This window comes from Chrysemys picta, chromosome 3 (assembly GCF_011386835.1).
Source record: "Chrysemys picta bellii isolate R12L10 chromosome 3, ASM1138683v2, whole genome shotgun sequence".
Classification (NCBI taxonomy): Eukaryota; Metazoa; Chordata; order Testudines; family Emydidae; genus Chrysemys; species Chrysemys picta.
In genome coordinates, this window is record NC_088793.1 from 103,166,496 (window position 1) to 103,187,179 (window position 20,684).

Consider the following 20,684-nt stretch of genomic DNA (forward strand, 5'->3'; position numbering starts at 1 on the left):
TAGGCAGGCAGAGCTTCAGAGTCTCAATGTGTGGATGAAACAATGGTGTAGAGAGGAGGAGTTTAGATTTATTAGGAACTGGGGAAACTTTTGGGATGGGGGGAGCCTATACAGGAGAGATGGGCTCCACCTAAACCAAAGTGGATCCAGACTGCTGGCACTTAACATTGAAAAGGTTGCAGGGCAGTTTTTAAACTAAGAGATGGGGGAAAGCCAATTGCTGCAAAGGAGCATGTAGATCGGACAGAGACTTCTCTTAGAGGAGAGTCTATTGATAGAGACTCTCTAGGTTTTAGTCAGGAGGAGAGGATGGAAGAGGATAAAGTATAGGCCAGATCAGATGAGAAACATTCACATAAAAAAGAATCTGATACATCAGAAAAGGGCAGACAAATAAACAGTGACAAGTTTTTAAAGTGCTTGTACACAAATGCTAGAAGTCTAAATAATGCGTTGGGTGAACTTGAATGCCTCATGTTAAAGGAGGATATTGATATAATAGGCATCACAGAAATCTGGTGGACTGAGGACAATCAATGGGACACAATCATTCCGGGGTACAAAATATATCGGAAGGACAGTACAGGCCGGGCAGGGGGAGTGGCACTATATGTGAAAGAAAATGTAGAATCAAATGAAGTAAAAATCTTAAATGAATCCACATGTTCCATAGAATCTCTATGGATAGTAATTCCATGCTCTTATAAGAATATAACAATAGGGATCTATTAAAGACCACCTGACCAGGACAGTGATAGTGACTATGAAATGCTAAAGGGAGATTAGAGAGGTTATCAAAATAAAGAACTCAATAATAATGGGGGATTTCAATTATCCCCATATTGACTGGGTACATGTCACCTCAGGATGAAATGCAGAGACAAAATTTCTCAATACTTTAAATGACTGCTTCTTGGAGCAGCTGGTACAGGAACCCACAAGGGGAGAGGCAATTCTCGATTTAGTCCTGAGTGGAGCGCAGGATCTGGTCCAAGAGGTAACTATAACAGTTACTGCTTGGAAATAGTGACCATAATATAACAACATTTAACATTCCTATGGTGAGAAGAACACCTCAACAGCCCAACACTGTGGCATTTAATTTCAGAAAGGGGAACTATGCAAAAATGAGGAGGTTAGTTAAACAGAAATTAAAAGGTACAGTGACTAGAGTGAAATCCCTGCAAGCTACATGGACACTTTTCAAAGACACCATAATAGAGGCCCAACTTAAATGTATACCCCAAATTAAGAAACACAGTAAAAGAACTAAGAAAGAGCCACCATGCCTTAACAACCATGTAAAAGAAGCAGTGAGAGATAAAAAGGCATATTTTTAGAAGTGGAAGTCAAATCCTAGTGAGGTAAATAGAAAGGAGCATAAATACTGCCAAATTAAGTGTAAAAATTTAGAAAGAAAAGCCAAAAAGGAGTTTGAAGAACAGCTAGCCAAAAACTCAAAAGGTAATAGCAAAATGTTTTTTAAGTACATCAGAAGCAGGAAGCCTGCTAAACAACCAGTGGGGACCCTGGACAATCGAGATACAAAAGGAGCACTTAAAGACGATAAAGTCATTGTAGAGAAATTAAATGAATTCTTTGTTTCAGTCTTCATGGCTGAGGATGTTAGGGAGATTCCCAAATCTGAGCCGTCCTTTGTAAGTGACAAATCTGAGGAATTGTCACAGATTGAAGTGTCACTAGAGGAGGTTTTGGAATTAATTGATAAACTTAACAGTAACAAGTCACCGAGACCAGATGGCATTCACTCTAGAGTGCTAAAAGAACTCAAATGTGAAATTGCGGAACTATTAACTATGGCTTGTAACCTATCCTTTAAATCAGCCTCTGTACCCAATGACTGGAAGATAGCTAATGTAACGCCAATATTTAAAAAGGACTCTAGAGGTGATCCTGGCAATTACAGACCGGTAAGTCAAATGTCAGTACTGGGCAAATTAGTTGAAACAATAGTGAAGAATAAAATTGTCAGACAGATAGATGAACATAAATTGTTGGGCAAAAGTCAACATCCTTTCTGTAAAGGGAAATCATGTCTTACTAATCTATTAGAGTTCTTTGAAGGGGTCAACCTACATGTGGACGAGGGAGATCCAGTGGACATAGTGTACTTAGATTTCCAGAAAGCCTTTGACAAGGTCCCACACCAAAGGCTCTTACGTAAATTAAGTTGTCATGGGATAAGAGGGAAGATCCTTTCATGGATTGAGAACTGGTTAAAAGACAGGGAACAAAGGGTAGGAATAAATGGTAAATTTTCAGAATGGAGAGGGGTAACTAGTGGTGTTCCCTAAGAGTCAGTCCTAGGACCAATTCTATTTAACTTATTCATAAATGATCTGGAGAGAGGGGTAAACAGTGAGGTGGCAAAGTTTGCAGGTGATACTAAACTGCTCAAGTTAAGACCAAAGCAGACTGTGAAGAACTTCAAAAAGATATCACACAACAAAGTGATTGAGCAAGAGAATGGCAAATGAAATTTCAAGTGGATAAATGTAAAGTAATGCACATTGGAAAAAATAACCCCAACTATACATACAATATGATGGGGGCTAATTTAGCTACAACTAATCAGGAAAGAGATCTTGGAGTCATCGTGGATAGTTCTCTGAAGAAGTCCACGCAGTCTGCAGCAGCAGTCAAAAAAGCAAACAGGATGTTAGGAATCCTTAAAGGGATAGAGAATAAGATGGAGAATATCTTATTGCCCTTATATAAATCCATGGTATGCCCACATCTTGAATACTGCATACAGATGTGGTCTCCTCATCTCAAAGATATACTGACATTAGAAAAGGTTCAGAGAAGGGCAACAAATTATTAGGGGTTTGGATTGGGTCCCATATGAGGAGAGATTATAGAGGCTAGGACTTTTCAGCTTGGAAAAGAGGAGACTAAGGGGGGATATGATAGAGGTATATAAAACCATGAGTGGTGTGGAGAAAGTGAATAAGGAAAAGTTATTTACTTGTTCCCATAATATAAGAACTAGGGGCCACCAAATGAAATTAATGGGCAGCAGGTTTAAAACAAATAAAAGGAAGATCTTCTCACAGTGCACAGTCAACCTGTGGAACTCGTTGCCTGAGGAGGTTGTGAAGGCTAGGACTATAACAGGGTTTAAAAGAGAACTAGATAAATTCATGGAGGTTAAGTCCATTAATAGCTATTAGCCAGGATGGGTAAGGAATAATGTCCCTAGCCTCTATTTGTCAAAGGGTGGAGATGGATGGCAGGAGAGAGATCACTTGATCATTACCTGTTAGGTTCACTCCCTCTGGGGCACCTGTCATTGGCCACTGTCAGTAGACAGGATACTGGGCGGGATGGACCTTTGGTCTGATCCAGTATGGCCATTCTTATGTTTTATGACCAAAGGAAATTTTAGGTTGAATATTAGGAAAAATTGTCTGATGGTGCCTCATGCTGTGTGATCTACAACCACATAGTCCCTGCCCAAAGGTCTTTTACACTGTGGAATAATGTATCCCTAGGGAACTTTTGAAGCTTCAGCACAGTCATTTAAAATAGGCTACCCAAACCCACACTGTAGGGGACCACATTGTATGGGACAATCCTTCACCACACAAGATGGACAACCTAACCTAATGGATATGCAAGTATTAAATCAACACATTTAGCTGCCAGATCAATGATATCTTGATACATCCGAGTGGCAAGAAATCTTGAATTTACACATGACAATTTATAAAATGTATAGATTGTTTGAAAGTCAGCCAATTCTGCCCTACATTATAATTGTTTAAGGTAGACTTGTTACTATCATTTTTGGGTTGTTTTCTTTTAAATTCAGAGTGGTAAAGGGGTTATTCAGCCTTTGGCTGCTCAGTCACAGGACAGGCTCCATTCCAGTTAGGCTGTGACCATAAGTCATTAGCATCCGATAGTTATTTGATTGTCTGCATGAGTTGGGGATCTCTTTCTAGCTCCACATCATGAACCAACCGTCGTATGTAGATTAGCATTCTCTGCAGAGAGGCCAAAGAATGAGTGAAAGCTGACCTACCCTTTGACTTCTAGATTGGTTACACCCAGCCCAAGGTTGTAGCACACTGCCAGGGTGGTGTGAAGACATTTGTATTGCTGCTGCTGCCCAGGCTATTGGTGCCTTACCAATAAATAAGGAGCATTATTCTCTAGAGCTGTCAGTCAGTTTCTTTCACCAGGACTACAAGAAATAAAACCAAACCAAATCAAATTGAAAGTAGCAATTAGAACCGTAATGAACTTAGAATAGGCAATGTGCAATGTTGCAGTAACCATGTTGGTCCCAGGACATTAGAGAGAGGCAAGGTGGGTGAGGTAATTATTGGACCAATTTCTGTTGGTGAGAGAGACAAGCTTTGAGCGACACAGAGCGCTTCCTCAGGTCTGGGAAAGGTACTCCATAGGTATGACTACACTGCACTAAAACACCTCCAGATATACACCTTAACATATTTGGACAATCCACCAGAGAAGGATGGCACCATGGAATGGGCCACCTAAATACCCCTGACAGAACCTTCTTCAATACAGAAAACCCCTCGCTCTGACCACATTCCCCTAGTTATCACCTACCACCCCATATTGGGATATCATACAGGGTCTCATTAAACAATTACAACCCATACTTGATGGGGACAACATCCCGAAAGAAATCTTTCCTAAACCCCCTCTTCTGGCCTTCAAACAACCCTCTACCCCAAACGTCTCCAAGCTCATCATCAGAATCAAGCTCCCCACAGGCCAGGACACACCAACTCAAAGCAGCACCAAATCAGACAGAGTGCATCTTTGAACTCAGGTATCCAACATCCCTGAGTGCTCTAACCACAGGGCTATTGGCTATAAGGGGGCACCACCACCTCGTCAGTTGCCTTTTGTGTGGGTTAGGTGTGCTCAAAGCACATCTACGGAATCAAGCTCTGCAGGTGAGCTAGGTGAGGGAATGCCTAGCTTGTGAATCCCACTGAGACTTAGGTGTGAGTTAGGTGCTGAGCTGCTTGGCAGTGCTCATCACTTAGGTGGCTGTCTGTACATGCTCACTGGTGGAAACTTAAGCACCTAGGGGACTTTACTGGTGAAAAACCTGGCTGCCTAGGGAATGCAGGCACCTACAGAGTTAGGTGGCAGCTGAGTGGTGGTTTTGTGAATACCAATGGTGCATAAATGTTGGATTTAGGCAAGGCCGACACTGAAAAGCACTGTAGGGCTTCAGTGTAGACGCTTGCTACAGCAATGGTAGGGGCGCTCCCATCAATGTAGTTAATCCACCTCCCTGAGAGGTGGTAGCTAGGTCAATGGAAGAATTCTTCTGTTGACCTAACCCTGTCTACACTGGCGGTTAAGTTGGCTTAACTACATCTCAGGGTTGTGAAAAAGCCACACCCCTGAGAGACGTAGCTATGCTGATGTACCTTTCAGTGTAGACCAGCCCTCAGGCACCTGACAGGACATTTGGGCACCTAAGTCCCCCTGGTGAATCTAATCATAAAGCCATAGCTACACTAGCACTTATGTCAACACAATTTTTGTCACTCAGGGGTGTGGAAAAAACCCATCCCCCAAGCAACACATGTTTTGCTGGCCTAAGCACTCGTGTGCACAGTGCTATGTCGCCTCTCATTGAGCTGGTTTTATTATGTCAACGGGAGAGGTCTCTCTTGTCGGCATAACGTGGCTACACAAGCGCTCTTACAGCGGCACAGCTGTATTGGTACAGCTGTGTCACTCTAAGCTTGTAAGTATAGACATGGCCTAAATGTGAAAGGCGCATGCACACTTTCCTTTCCTTTGCCTGCTTCTGTCCTCTCTCTTGTTCGTATATGTCTATTATCTACATTTGATTTGGAGCTATCGATTGAACAAAACTAATGGCCTGTGAGTAAGCCTGTGATTTTTTTTTTATATATCCCATGTGAAAGCAGTTACATTTGGTTCTGTGACTCGCTATTTTCCCTGCATGTCAGAGGCAGAAGCTTTTCACCATTGTGAGTTATTATTGAGGAGCTAAACCTGAAGCTGACACAAGGGCCTGCCTAGCATTAATTTAACTTCTAACTAATCAATACACCATGACAGTCTTGCTAGTAACATAAAAGATTGGGAGGTCTGGTAGGAGGGAAAGTAAATGTTAAAAACAAAATTCCTCTTTTGACTGTGACATTCTGGGATTAACTCAAGTCAGTAAAAACAGAAAGCCAGATCTTCAACTGGTGTAAACTGGTGTAGCTCTATCTAGTACTACAGCAGAGGATCCGTCCCACAACGTTTCTGACCAAGTATAGGTATGTGGCAATGCTTCAAGCATGCATCAGTGGGGAGAGAGTGGCCTGGGGACAGGGCACAAGGGAGGAAATATAAAGCATATCAGATGACAGTGGCAGGCGAAAGAGTACTGGACTAAAAAGGGCAGAATGAGAACATTCTCCTAAAATTACATTCCTTGGATATACTGCATAGCTACAGATGCTGTAGATGAGCAGAGGTGCCCATGGAGGTGCCTACTGATTTATAGAAGGGCTGTTGGTGCAAACATTAATGTAGCAGATAAGGATGAAATTTGAGGCAGGGGTTTTGCAATCTCTAATCAACAGGGATTGCTTCCTGTGCAAAAGTCAGCTGTTCCCACACAATAGACAAGCTGTTCAGCTGCCTGGCGCCATCCCAAGGTCATGGCTTTTCTATTGTTGTTTCCACCGCATGAAAAATTCCTGGGCTTTTTTATCTATATACTGAATTTTCTCAGTGAAAAAACCCTTTGCTTGACTGCCTCTTGTGGTTGCCAAGGCGTTCGGCAATTGGTCCAGGTCTGAATTTGGTTATTCAAGGCTTGCCTTTCTTTGGAGAACATCAGTTCCTGAAGGGTACTCTGTCTCAACAACTCATAAGTATTTGGCTTTACAAATATTAATCTGTACTGTGTTATGAGTAGTATGTAAATGAAATTCAAAACTGATATTTTCCCCCTCTACTTGCTTTTCTAGGAATTATCATAACAGCTCCCACTCAGAGAGTAAGAAATGATACCATGTCAGTTCCTAAATGTTTTTTTCTCATAAAATATTTATCATTTACAAAACAAAACAAAAACCACTGCTTACAAAACAATCTCATCTAGAAGACCTATGCAAGTAAATAAATAAATATATATAAACCCTCCCAAACTATCATGTCTTGTGGAGAGAGAATTGATGGGAAAATCTTGAAAGCACCCGAGATCAGGTTTCCTTTTGAAAAGCATCCAGCAGTTCAACTGCTTGTGTGACGCTCGTCCAGACTTTCTGAACCTCCCAAGCCTGGAGATCTCACTCAAGGGAAAGGAGAAAAAGAAGCCAACAACCAGTTACAGTCTTGTCTTGGCCCCAGTGTGGGTTACTTGCACCAGTTAGTGATGATTCTCCAAGGGAGTATCCACCAGCTGCGGACAGCCAGCATGCAGCACACTTTACCAGCAACCCCTGGCACAGGAGACGAATCAGGGCATGGGAGTGAAGAGGCCTAGGAACTAGTTGTGCTGGCTATTCTCCTGTTGGAATCCCTCATGCCAGGACAATCCCAAATAGGAGACTTGTGGATAGATTCCTTTCCTTTTGTGCTGCCTGATTGATGCAAATGGAATGGAAAGGGCAGAGATTCTGCTTCCTAGTGTTGATTGTGGCTCTCTGGCCTTTTTGAATGAATCCATTCAGCCATTAATCTGAAAAGGTTGGACACCACTGATATATAAGACAGCTTTATTAAATGTTGTATATTGGATATACGAACTTACTGTGTATACACATTCACATAACCGTGGATAGCATCTAAAATAGTTTACCATTTAATTTCTCTCTGGGTGACTGTTTTGTTCGATGCATCTCAAGTTCTCCTACAAGTACAGGAATCTACAGTGTTGCTGCTAGAGGAGTACATAAACAGCCATGCTTCTTAGATTCTTTTTATAAAGAAACGGCTAAACAGACTTCCCCAACTCTGCCAGGAATATTTTGCAATAAAATACTTTGTTTAGAGCTTTTCCGCCCATGACCTATAGGCTTTCCAGTTCTTTCCCTTCCCGCCCATTATTGCATTGTGGAAGTTTCTTTGAGGCGATTTCAAGTTACCACAGGGGCTAACACTGTAGCCTTGAAAGAAGAGATAACCACAGTCTCTCTGGAGCACTGTGTCACTCATAAACTCCTGAGTGAGTTACTGTATGGAGTGAAGAAAAATACTGTATATGGGCTCAGAAGGTAAACTATATGTTCCACTAGCCTCTACGGATATATTTCATTTTTATGACTTTGGGATTTTTTCTTGACAAAAAATAAAATGTTGTTTTGACTGTAAGCCAGCTCTCTGTCATGTAAGCTCTGTTTTAATGCAGCAAATACTAATTGAGCCAGGAACCTTAAATTTTAATGTAATATATATACTACCCTTTCACAGATGACAGTCACTGCAATATTCTTGTAAGTGCCAACAGTACTGTCGTCATTATATTGAAATATTGTCACTTTGTTGTCATACACAGAACTTTAATGTAAAGATCCCCTTTCCTGTGACTGGACTGGGACATTAACTCTGGAGATTATTTCCCACTGTATAGACTCCCTTTTCAGTGCTGATGTGAGGGCAGTTCCTGCTGCCCTCGCTGAAGGGTGTTCCCCCAGAAGAAGGCACAAGCATTTTCTGGTGGATATATTATTATTTTTCATTTCCCATTGCAAACTAGGGTGTCTAGTTGATTTCCATTGTTAAGCATTTGCATCACTACAGGGAACATGTTGGGACTTCCCACAACTCATAGAGGGCCTGGTTGTCCATAAGAAGATTTAATATAGTACACTTAAAAAGCATACGATACATTGCTACAGTAATGGCCCAAAACACTATAGTTTACGATAATGCAGCCACAGTGTTTTGGATCAGAGTACTGCAACATCATGTGTTTTGATTTGATTTGTAATGAAGAACCTTCAAGTGCATCTACAAATACAACAGCAAAAAAGAACAATAGAATAATCTTTTGCAATAGTAAAAGGCATTAAATAATTATAATATAAATATAATAAGAATAATAAATACTGTTGGTGTCCACATTTCTCTTTTCTTTTAAATAAAACAAAATAAGATATTACTTCTGTTCCATCACATCTTCTTCTAATTAAGTTTGTGCACCCCACACAGCTCCATGATATTTGGGTACCTTCTTGTAGTGTGAAAGGCAATTTGATTAGCATCTGTCATATGTGGTTCTTCCCTTCTTTCTCCCTGGGAGAAAACTGCATAAGCATTACCAAAACAAAAAACAAAAAAACAGGGATTTGACCACAACAATATCCAGTTCTAACAGCACCTTCTATTTAATTTTCCAAGTGATAGAGCCAATATCACTGGCAAATTTTTTCCCCAAATGGGTTATGTATGGTTTCCTATTTCCTATCTCCTTCTTTTGCTTCAGGATACCACATTACTTAAGGCTAAGAAGCCCTACAATTTTCAATTATTCATTGGTTCGGTGGTGTTCATTAGGACAAATGAAGGGAGGGGGACCAAAATGACCAGAATTTTTTTTTGGGGGGGAGGAAGAGGTTGTTTTATTTTGTGTTTTTCATGATAGGTGAGTTCCCCCATACCCACCCGCAACACACATTTTTATTACATGTTGTGACCAAGTTTTGTGAGAAAGCAGTCAGTCACGGTGATTTCCATACATTTATTCTGAGGTATTTCTCAGCTAGAAATAACATCCTAAGCAGTTTTTTGTTTCTTTGTCTTCTCTTCCTGTATTTCAGTGTTATTTGTCACAAAGGTTATTTCTTCTTCCAGATGAAATTTAATAACTAGTTTACTAATAATCTTCCCCATTCCCTTGATTACTTTTACCTCAAAAGTTGCTATGGGAGTAATGTCCCATGAAACAAGGACCATGAATCATAACATTTAGAATCCTCAAATAACAGTGGTGATTTATAGTGTTAACAACCTTATCCTGAGTTATAATAGGCAATATTAAGGTAATAAGAGTTCTGGAAGAGTATAAGCCAAACTTTAACTATTGGGGGTTGCTTGGGATGAAACTTTTCCTGGATCAGATTATCCCATGCCTGATTGTAAGCTCTTTGGAGAAGAGGATATCTTTTAGTTCTGTGATTGTACCACACCTAGCACAACAGGGTCCCAGTCTATGACTGGAGGTCTTTGGTGCTGTCACTTTAATAAGAATTAAGAAGCTTACTGCACAGTTTCTTGAACCTTTATTTTGGCAGCTGTTATTGGCCTCTGTTGGAAACAGGATAGCGGACTACATGCACCAATAAGGGCTTCTCTATGCTTAAAACGGTCGGCCACCGTGATGTTCTGTGACCCACAGGGCTCTAGAGTTAAAAATATTTCCTGACTCTTGGGGAGAATGGATCCAGCCCTTGCCTATCTCCCATTCTCCTCCTTCACCATATCATCCTCCTTGTTGTCCCTAGACTCACACAACTATGAGGTGTCCACGTTGTTTGTGGGGGTGCTGGTAGGGTCACCCCCCGAGAATCACATGAAGCTCATTGTAGAACCGACATGTGTGGGGTTCAGCACCATAATGACTGTTCGCCTCCTTTGCCTTCTGGTACACTTGGTGAAGTTTTTATTTTCACACAGCACTGAGGTGTGTCCCTCATGTAGCCCTTCTCCCCCATTCCATGAGCGATCTTTGCGTAGATGTCAGCATTTCTTCTGCTGGATCAGAGCTCTGCCTGCACAGACTCTTCTCCCCCACAGTGATGAGATCCACCACCTCCTGTGCAGACCAGGCTGGAGCACGTTTAGGGAGTGTAGTCTCCATGATCAGCTGTGCTCAAGCTGTCATGCTCCCAATGCTGATCAAACAGGAAATGGGAAATCAAAAATTCCCGGGGTTTTAGCAGCGGAGGGGCTGTACCTGGCTGCAGTGCAGCAGAGTTGAGAATGATCTCCAGAGCAGTCACAGATGAGCATTGTGGGACACCACCTGCAGGCCAATTAAGTCGAATTACACAGCGCTGCATCTGCACTACCTTGCAGTCAACCCATGAAAATCGAACTAAATGCTATGCTTCTCGCAGAAGTGGATTACAGAAGTCGACGTTAGAGGCGACTTAGGTCAGTGTAAAGGACCCAGTAGTATAGACACATACATTAACAGTTCGACTTAGGGCGACTTCCTTCCATCTATGCCACAGCCTTAGCTAATAGGCATGTGACTTTTAGCTCAAGAGGTCCCAGGTTTGATTCCACCCACCGACAACCATGGTCTATCAGTGTTACAATAGCACGTCAGTGAAGACACTATCTACATTGACAGGAGGGGTTCTGCCATCGGCATAGGTACTCTACTTACCTGAGAGGCCATAGCTAGGTCAGTGGGGGTTTGGGTGGTAACTACATAGATCAGAGGTGGGATTTTTCACACACCCAAGTGATATAGTTATACCAACCTAATTTCCTAGTGTAGGCCAGGCCGCATTTAATCAAGTATGGCAATTCCTGTGTTTCCAGCTAGGGCTCCAGAGCCTCTGCTCCATCAATCTGACAGTGATTAAAAAGAATTATGAAACACTCATAAGCTAATTACAGCAAAAAGTAAGATTTTGGACACTATTTCCCACCTCCTGCTTTTTAGAAACTCCATGGCATGATGAGTTCCTGTGTGGCACTTAAAATCTAATCTTGCTTTTGTTTCTGGACTTGTGTTTCTCTTCCAGAGCAAAGAAGCTTATTTTACCACCATTTAAAAAATAAAGAAAACTAATGAAACAGAACAATAAAAAAATGACTGATTCATCAGCTGAACTATTTTTCTATGTTGCTGCTGTGCATGTGAAAGCCATTACACAGGGAAAGAGGGAAGGCTGTGAATAGAATTAGTGTTTAAATAGTACCAAAGTATTGGGTTGCTCCCTGTCACCAAGCAGCAATAAACTCTTATGGTGCAGTAATATGTGCGTGGTAGCCTATGACACATCGGTGGGTGCTGCCTACATTAGAACAGCAAAGACGCTTTGTTCTCTGATGTCATGAGCTGTGAGCCCAGGGGACTCAGCCACAATGAACGGCTGTGAGATTCCTCTTGAAAGGAGAAAAGGAGTAAAATAGACAGGCTTTCCCTTTTCCCTGGCATTTCAGAAGTGCTGCTTAGCACTGGGAGCTGTTAACCCATTGGTGCAGGAAAATTACTCCTGTTAATATTAGTGAGAGCTATGCAGGCGCATTGAGAGAAATCTGAGTCCCTGGTACCTCATGGTTGCTGGGGCCCCAACCCTTCCCATTTCATTTTATTTACATAAACATTACAGATGTTCTCCGCCCCCTCTCTCCCCCAGTACAATTGTCCCCCGTTTGTTCCCCTCTTGTCAGCCCTCAAGTTATGCATATGCATCAGTGGGAGAAAAGGCTAGTCAGCTACCCCAAACTGAGCAACGATGTGCTTTTACTGATATATTTATTTCCCACATAAAGACCTTCATGAAATTGGCTACAATCAATCCTTACTTGGAGCTCAGCACATGTGCAAATCAGAGCACTTATTTAGGTGCCCAAAAATTAACTTAGAGGTCCTAACTTTAGGTACCCACTTTTTAAAATTCTTGGCCATACAGGTTGCATAAATCCTGGCCTTTGTATACTTGTGCGGAATACATTGTCCTTAGAAAAAGTTATAGTGTAAAACACCCTGTTTAAATAACCATACTGAAAACCACCTTTCCACCTTCTTCATTAAGTGCCACCAGTTGTGCAAGTGTATCAGTAAATATTGGGTACTGTATCTACTCTGGTGCATACTTAGGTAGCTGGGAGTAAGTATTTGGGGGGGAGGTGCGTGCGCATTTTATTATTTCAAAGAATTTTACAATGATTAAGGAATTAAACCTCATACCATGCCTGCAAAGTAAGTAAGTAAGTATTATTATACAATTGTTATAGATAGGAAAATGGAGGCACGGAGAAATTATGTGCCGCCCAAGTTCAGACAGGAAATCATCGTCAGACCCAAGAAGAGAAAACGTATTTCCTAGGTCCATGTCTTAAATACAAGACCATTCTCTGCCATACATTTTAGACTCTGCTACTTATTCACTGTGATAGCTTCACATGGATGTAAAAAGTGGCTTGTTAAGTACTTTGCTATTCTTTCAGCCATGAAGCTTGTCAGGGCCAATTCTGCCCTCCTGTCATCTTTCCCATGTGTAAGATGAGGCATGTGGAGATATAGTGAATGTGAAATGGAGTTCTGAGCAATGGGAGGCTGTTCTCAAGAATGAGTAGTTCGCCCTCAGAAACACTTACACAATTGTTAAGTCAAGTTTTATAACCCTATTCTGCACAGAAAGGAGCAATTGAAATCAAAGATTACATTTAATGCTATAACGGAGATCTGGAAGCTTTCTTTCACTTTCCCTCCTTCGCTGAAAGACGCTGGAATAAGGAGGAGATTCTCACATAAAATGGTCAAAGCAATGTTATGATTCTCCTTCTGCTTCCTGCAGAAGCCAGGAAATTGAGAACCGGGCAGCCCATCTTCATCCCATATAACCATTTCATATGACAATGTGGCAGTTTCTTGGCTGCACAAGTACATATCTTCTGAGACTCCCACCAAAAAAAGTAATATTAACTCGTAAAACGTATCTGTTAGTTTTGTTTATGTCATTTGCCTTATATTATCTATGTAGACTGTAAACTCCCTGGGGCCGAGACTGTACCATCCTGTGTGTTTGTACAGTGGCTAACGAAAAGGGGCATTGGATTCTACTATACCATTAATAATAAACAGGTAACATCATGTAATAATAAGCTGGCTTCATCTCTTAAAGTGTAGAGAAGAATAAAAAAATAGAGCTATATTTTATTTAGTTAAAGTTTAAAAATATCAAAGTCATGCTTTATTAGGGTAACCTACATGTTCTCAGGTGTTTTTTGTTTTCTAGTTGAACTGCAGAGCTATTATGGAAACTGTGTAAGACGCTGATTTCTGAGCTGATGACCCCACTAGCAAAGCTGATGGGAGAATTCAGCACAGAAATCAGTTTTCATTTACTATTTTAAAATTTAATTTCTTCCTCAACTTGTGAGACTTCTGGGATCTGTGATGTCAGAGAATATACACTTTTCTAGTGAGACCTATGCATCATTGCCACTGCTAGTAGATTTGATAAAGTTATTTTGATGGCTTTATCTGCAAAAAGAAAAAGTAGCATTTTAAACGTGGCTTCCTAAAGCATCAAGTATTGCCCATCCTACTACTAAGTGTTTTCTTCTGAAGCAATATAACCACTAGCATAATTCACAAGTAGTATAATTATGTATTATTTATTGTTGTTTTGGGTTTTGTACTACTATTTATACCTTAATGTGGCTCCTTCCTGTTATTGAGGTTACCATTTTCAACCAGTCATTTGTAACTCTTTGACCTGAATACAATAAAAATTACCTAATTATCTTTTAACTGGAAGAAGATATAATTAATTAACATTTTTCTCTAACAAAGACAAAAGAAAAGTCACTTGTATAGACCAGTGGTTCTCAACCTGCGGCCCGCAGGTCACTTGCGGCCCAATCAGCACACAGCTGCAGCCCATGTGACATCCACAGGGCATAAAGTTAGTATATATAAAAGTTCTGTGGATGCGGCCCACATAACACAAGGGAGCTGCATATGCGGCCCACAATGGTAAATAGGTTGAGACCACTGATATAGACAAATCCCCCAGTACAAAGATAGGGAAATACAGCGGTAAGGGAATCCCTGTAAAACTTAAAAACGATTGCATTTTCCCACAGCATATAGAAGTTTCTGAGTGACCTCTGCAGAGTAACTAATCTCTTTACAGAACGTCTGTATGGTGAAAAGAAACACGCTGCTGGGCAAAACAGTGCTGCCTTTGAGAACATTCCTCTGGATGTACACATTTCAATTGGTGCGAACGTCACTGAAGTCAGCTGGGACCCTGCTAAACAGTTACAAGGCAATATTTCCTGTGCTCTGTAATTTCTGTGACACATATGTAATTTCACCCCAGGATAGCTTTCCCAGGCCCTCTTCAGCTGCATGAGAAAAATACACTATGAAACTGCTGATTGCTCATACTCCAAACTATCTATAATTTTCAGCCCTATAAATGCAGCTGCCCACAGGCCTTAGGAAGGTTAAGCAGATGGAGTGGTTGTTGGCAGAAGAAAAAAATACTGTATCAAAGCATTTGCAATGACATCTTTTTAATGCAAGAATACAACCGTACCATGAACAGAATGTTCATTTTATGTACCAACATAATACCATGGGTTGAAACATTTGCAGGGGGGCGGGGGAAGAAGGGTGACCCTAAACATAGAGTAAAAATACCTAGATTATTATTGAACACGATAAAGAAACCTAGTAATTCTCAGGGGATATCAAAGGCCCCCAATCCAAATACATTGCAGCCTTTTGCTTTTCTGCATTGTAATTTCTAAATGATCCTGATTTGATTATTTTCATTTGTCAAATACTCTTTGATGCTGATTTTTAGTGTGCATGCAGCTTTAAAGGGCATTAAGAAGGGCCCCATCATGGACACCACAATACCAATGTCCCCAGTGTCACTTCTTCAGAAAGTGGTCAAAACATTTCAGGACTGATTCTCCATTGCTCTGCACCTTGCATCTGCACTTACCCCAGTGCAAAATGGGCGTAAAATGCTACCAGATGAGAACAGAGGGGTTTTATCCTCTCTTTACACTGACTTTGCTCCAGTGTAAATGAATTCACAGGGTGCAAGATAATGGAGGATCAGGGTCTTCATTTCTATTCATTAGGTGAAAGGAGCTTTCTGTCCAGAGGAGAGTCTTTGTTTGATTTCCCTTCGCTTCTTGCCCATACCTGCTCTTCCTCCTCCATCTTTTCACTCAATTTAACTAGCTTTTAAACAGAGCGTGGGCAATAAAGCAAAATGTAGTCCTCAATTATTATTCAAATTGTAATTAATTTGTTCTGGACCTGTTTGTGCCTGTTTTGTGTTCATTTCTTTTGTGTTCACTTTCAGTTAGTGGGCACAAATTTTGCGGGAAATGAATTTCAGTATTTGTGCTAGAAGGGTTTACATGCTTATCCAATCAGGGAACAAAAATAATACCATGCGACTTATCAATAACAACAATAATAATGAATAATCATCTATGGACAGACTTCAAATATTCTAAGTTTGAGATCTCAGATGTCCATAGATGATTATTCATTATTATTGTTATTATTCCAGTAGTGCTTAGAAGCCTGAATCAGGACTGGGGCTTCATTGTGCTGCATACACAACAAAAGATGGTCCCTACCCTGAAGAGTTTACAGACAAGACGGGCAAACAAAGATAGCCAGACCATAAACAGACTGTTCAATGTGCAGGTCTTGTTAGCTACAATCTAAAAATACAAACGAACAGTCTCCTGGCTGTCCCTCTTCCAATTGTGCAGAAGCCCTAACCAAACTGTTTCACCATAGCTGAGCAAATGTGTTATCCTTGTTCCTTTCTGCTCACCCCAACCCAAAAGCTGAAGGGTGAAGAAAAGAAACAAGCACAATGAAAAAGAATTTTAAAATACAGTTAAACGTTTCAGAAAAAAGGTACTTGTCAAATAAACTGATACTTTACACCAGCTGAGGATCTGGCCCAGTGTATACATCTATAGATAAATAAGAAAAAAAGGCTTGCTCAAGTTTGGTGTGGGAGAGAGGATTGTGGGAGTTAGGTGGAAATTTGTATTTGTCTAGACTTGTTTGTTCATTCCTAACTACTGCATTATGAATGTTGTCATTGAACAGTTTCACACAATCTGATTATTGAATAAGGCCATTCCTTTCCATCCATTGCATACACAGCAAGCCTGTGAATGATGTGACTTTTATGCCAGGATCATCAGCAGGTTTGGGGAGTTTTGGTTGGTTGGTTGGTTTCCTTTGTTTTTTGTACAGTAGCAGTTATATTACTAGAACATATTATTAGCCGCTTTTTATCTATCCAGTTGACTTAATATGAACTGATAAAAATCAAGAAGATGAAATCTTCAACACTATTCCAGGTGGTTAAGGTCACAGACTTTTAACTTGACTCCTCAGATATCCTGTCTTCTCTAGTCCAGATTGTAATCACCACTGGGCCAGAACTATGTCTGTAAAGTTCCAGGCATTTATGTCACTATATATATATAAACAATAATAATCTTCATATATTATAACACCATGAAAAGAATCAGATTATAATTATGTTTGATAATTCATTATAAATGTGGAAGCTCTCAGCCAATCAGAATGCAGTAGCAGATTGTTCCTTATTATAAAGCAAGGGAATGCATCTCAACAAGGGATGCACCAACCACGTAACTATTTCTTTGTTGCCAAGGCAACAAGGAACAGGTTTTCAAAAGAGTTTTCAGTGCACCTCTTAGCTCACAATGGGAGCGGATATCTTTGGAAAACCGAGCCATGAGCATTTCATGGTAGCCGTTAGTTGTTGAGCACTTTTGAAAATGTGGTCTAACCCATTTAAGTCAATGGGAGTTTTGCTATTGACCTCACTCGGGCCTGGGTTTCACCTGCCCTTTAGTTAACTGCCTGAATAAGAATCGAGCTTGAAAATCTGCCCCCCACCCCCCCATACACACACACATAACTCCACATTACGGAAACTTCATACTGCAATTACTGCAAAGACTATCAGCCAAAGTCAGTAGCTGTTAAACAAATACTCTTAAACATCTACAACTGTCTTCAACATCCTTCCACAAGGAAGGCAACCCTTACAAAATATCCAAGGCAATTAATGGAGGGGGAAATGGGGAAAGGGCACAAAATGCCTTCTGTGTGCGAGTTCTGTGGCAGCAAAAGAAAGGGCACTAATAGGAGACACTAGGAGAAACAAACAAGTTGAGACGTTCCATTACAGCTTTGGCTGCAAGGCCAATATTGTTCTCTATCTCCAGCTACGTCTACATGCATATTTTGCTTCTTGCCTGTTCATATGTATAAATTTAATCCCATTCTTATGAATTTCAAAACTAATTATACATTTCCAAGGACTCCCTTGGCCTGTCTCTTTCTGGAATTACAGTGCCATATTTTTATAAGAGAAGGCTGAGGTATGGGTGCAGAACTTTGGTCACAGTCAAGTAACAGTGTGGAAATCTTGAATGACTGAACACACAACAAGCTAGTTAGGCACCTAAATAACTTCTGTATTTGTATGTGCAATTTAATTAGTTCTCGATCCCACAACTAATTCCATTCAGGAGAATCCCTGAACCTGCATGGAGTCCTATTCAATGGGGCTTCATGCAAGGTATAGTGGTCTGCTTACATGCAACAGTTTTCCAGAAAGGAGCTTTGGTATGTAGTAATTGTGCGCCCAAATACAAGAGCTAATTGCTCATGCCTGTTTGCATGCAAATCTTCACCTGTCCTCGAAATATCTGCCCCATAAAGTACTTTTACTCTCTCCCTAAAAACTTTTACTCAATTTTTAAAACTGTCCATTGACTTCATCTAGATAAATAAATAAATAAATAAATGATAAAGAGGCAGGAGGAAGAGAAAAGATGTTCCAGCGGTGCTGTTCTGGGATTCAGGAGACCTGGATTCAATTCCCTGCTCTGCTTCAAACTTTCTGTGTGACCACAGGCAAGTCACTTAGCCGGTGTGCGTCTCTTTCTGCCTTACAGCAACTTCAAATTTATCATAGTCAGATTATATTCCCTTAGCTTGTTAATGGGCTATGCAGAATAATGCTGATCCCAGTAGTGAACACTGATCTCTGTTTCAGAGTAGCAGCCGTGTTAGTCTGTATCCGCAAAAAGAACAGGAGTACTTGTGGCACCTTAGAGACTAACAAATTTATTAGAGCATAAGCTTTCGTGGACTACAGCCCACTTCTTCGGATGCATATAGAATGGAACATATATTGAGGAGATATATATACACACATACTGATCTCTGTGTAGCCCCACTTCTATTCTGATGTAACACCACTGGTAATCACATCTTGTTTCCAACAAGTTTTATCCACCGTTTTTTGTATTGTTATCAAGATATTATTCATCCAAACTCTCTATAAGCTTCCTGTGTGTTGCTGTGTCAAAGGCCTTGCTAAAATCCAGATAAGGGAAATGCAGTGGACACAGTTTATCAGCCCATCTGTTGCTGAAAAAGCCAGTCAAGTTGGTTTGGCAGAGATCTGTGGTTCACAAATGCAAGTCCCTTTCTCTGCAATTAACTGATTCCACTGGAGTCAGTTCCTCCAGGAATGAATTGGGTATTAGGAATATTTTGCAATACTTTGCCCGGAATTAAAATTTGACTCACCTGGGTTGCCATGTCCATTTCTAGAACGGATAGGGGAAACAGGAGGAGGGGAGTGCAGGACATGAAATGAAAATGGATCTGTTTCTATGATTCCTTGATAGTTGTAACATAACAAAGCAGCACTAGGAAAACCTCACCCCACCCCACCCCATCCCAACTGCTGCCAATGTCATGTGCTGTAATTTACGTGTATTGCAGCAGCTCTGTGTAGTCAGAATTCCATGTTTACACAAGGAAAAATAACAAGCAGAAGTGATAACTCACAGCAACCCATGGGAATGTACTTGTGATCCCTCCCAGTAACACAGAAGATAATATGCTACACTGCTGTCTAAACTGACCCATGGTAGCCTCAAATCAGGCTGATGACATCTCTGGTCCACAACAGTAAGAATATCTTATAGTCTCCCATCCCTGGAACCCAACCCTCAGCATCACACCTCAAGCTGGAAAACTTGACAGGCGAGTGGGAAATCCTGACTTGTTTAGAACCAGAGCCAACTAGAGGTCAGGGCAGGGAACAGTGGGAGTTGAAACACTGGGTTCTTTTCCCAGCAACTCCACAAGCTCATCATGTGACCTTAGGGAAGTCAGTTAATCTCCCAGTGCCACAGTTCCTCCATCTGACCTATGGCTATACTGATAAATCCCTGTCTTATATAGGTGCTGTAAGGTTTATTTCATTCATGTTTGCCTTGAAATCCTCAGGTGAATTTTCTATAGGTAGTTTACATTCTCCACATAGGGACAGAAACAAAAAGAGTAGAAAAGAATCAATGCCTGGAAGAAAAATGAGAGCAAAGAAACCGTTCTCTCTTAAAAGAAAGGGATAGCCTCTCTCCACTGAGGACAGCTGTAATTAATGGCACTACTCATAGAACCAGACACTCCTCCAGGTGAGTGAGGGTATCCAAGTCTGGCCCCGAGGGAACAGGGTCTGGATCATTAGGTCCATCATTCGCACAGTCAACTTGTGGAACTCCTCACCTGAGGAGGTTGTGAAGGCTAGGACTATAACAGAGTTTAAAAGAGAACTGGGTAAATTCATGCTGGTTAAGTCCATTAATGGCTATAGCCAGGACGGGTAAGGAATGGTGTCCCTAGCCTCTGTCTGTCAGAGGGTGGAGATGGATGGCAGGAGAGAGATCACTTGATCATTGCCTGTTAGGTTCACTCCCTCTGGGGCACCTGGCATTGGCCACTGTCGGTAGACAGGATACTGGGCTAGATGGACCTTTGGTCTGACCCGGTACAGCTGTTCTTATGTTCTTATGTTCAGGCTTAAAGAGGTAGATGGTGCTGTGTCTGTTTTTTACAAAAGGCA

General features: G+C 41.0%; 1 long non-coding RNA gene across 1 annotated transcript in view; it reads left to right on the forward strand.

Annotated features, from left to right (window-relative positions):
• The window catches only part of LOC135982359 (uncharacterized), a 134,937-nt gene extending 118,920 nt beyond the window's left edge, over window positions 1-16,017 (forward strand). Inside the window, exon 3 of the long non-coding RNA XR_010599671.1 lies at window positions 14,868-16,017. This is a non-coding gene — a long non-coding RNA (uncharacterized LOC135982359). The remainder of the gene's footprint in view (window positions 1-14,867) is intronic.
• Window positions 16,018-20,684: the final 4,667 nt, after the last annotated feature.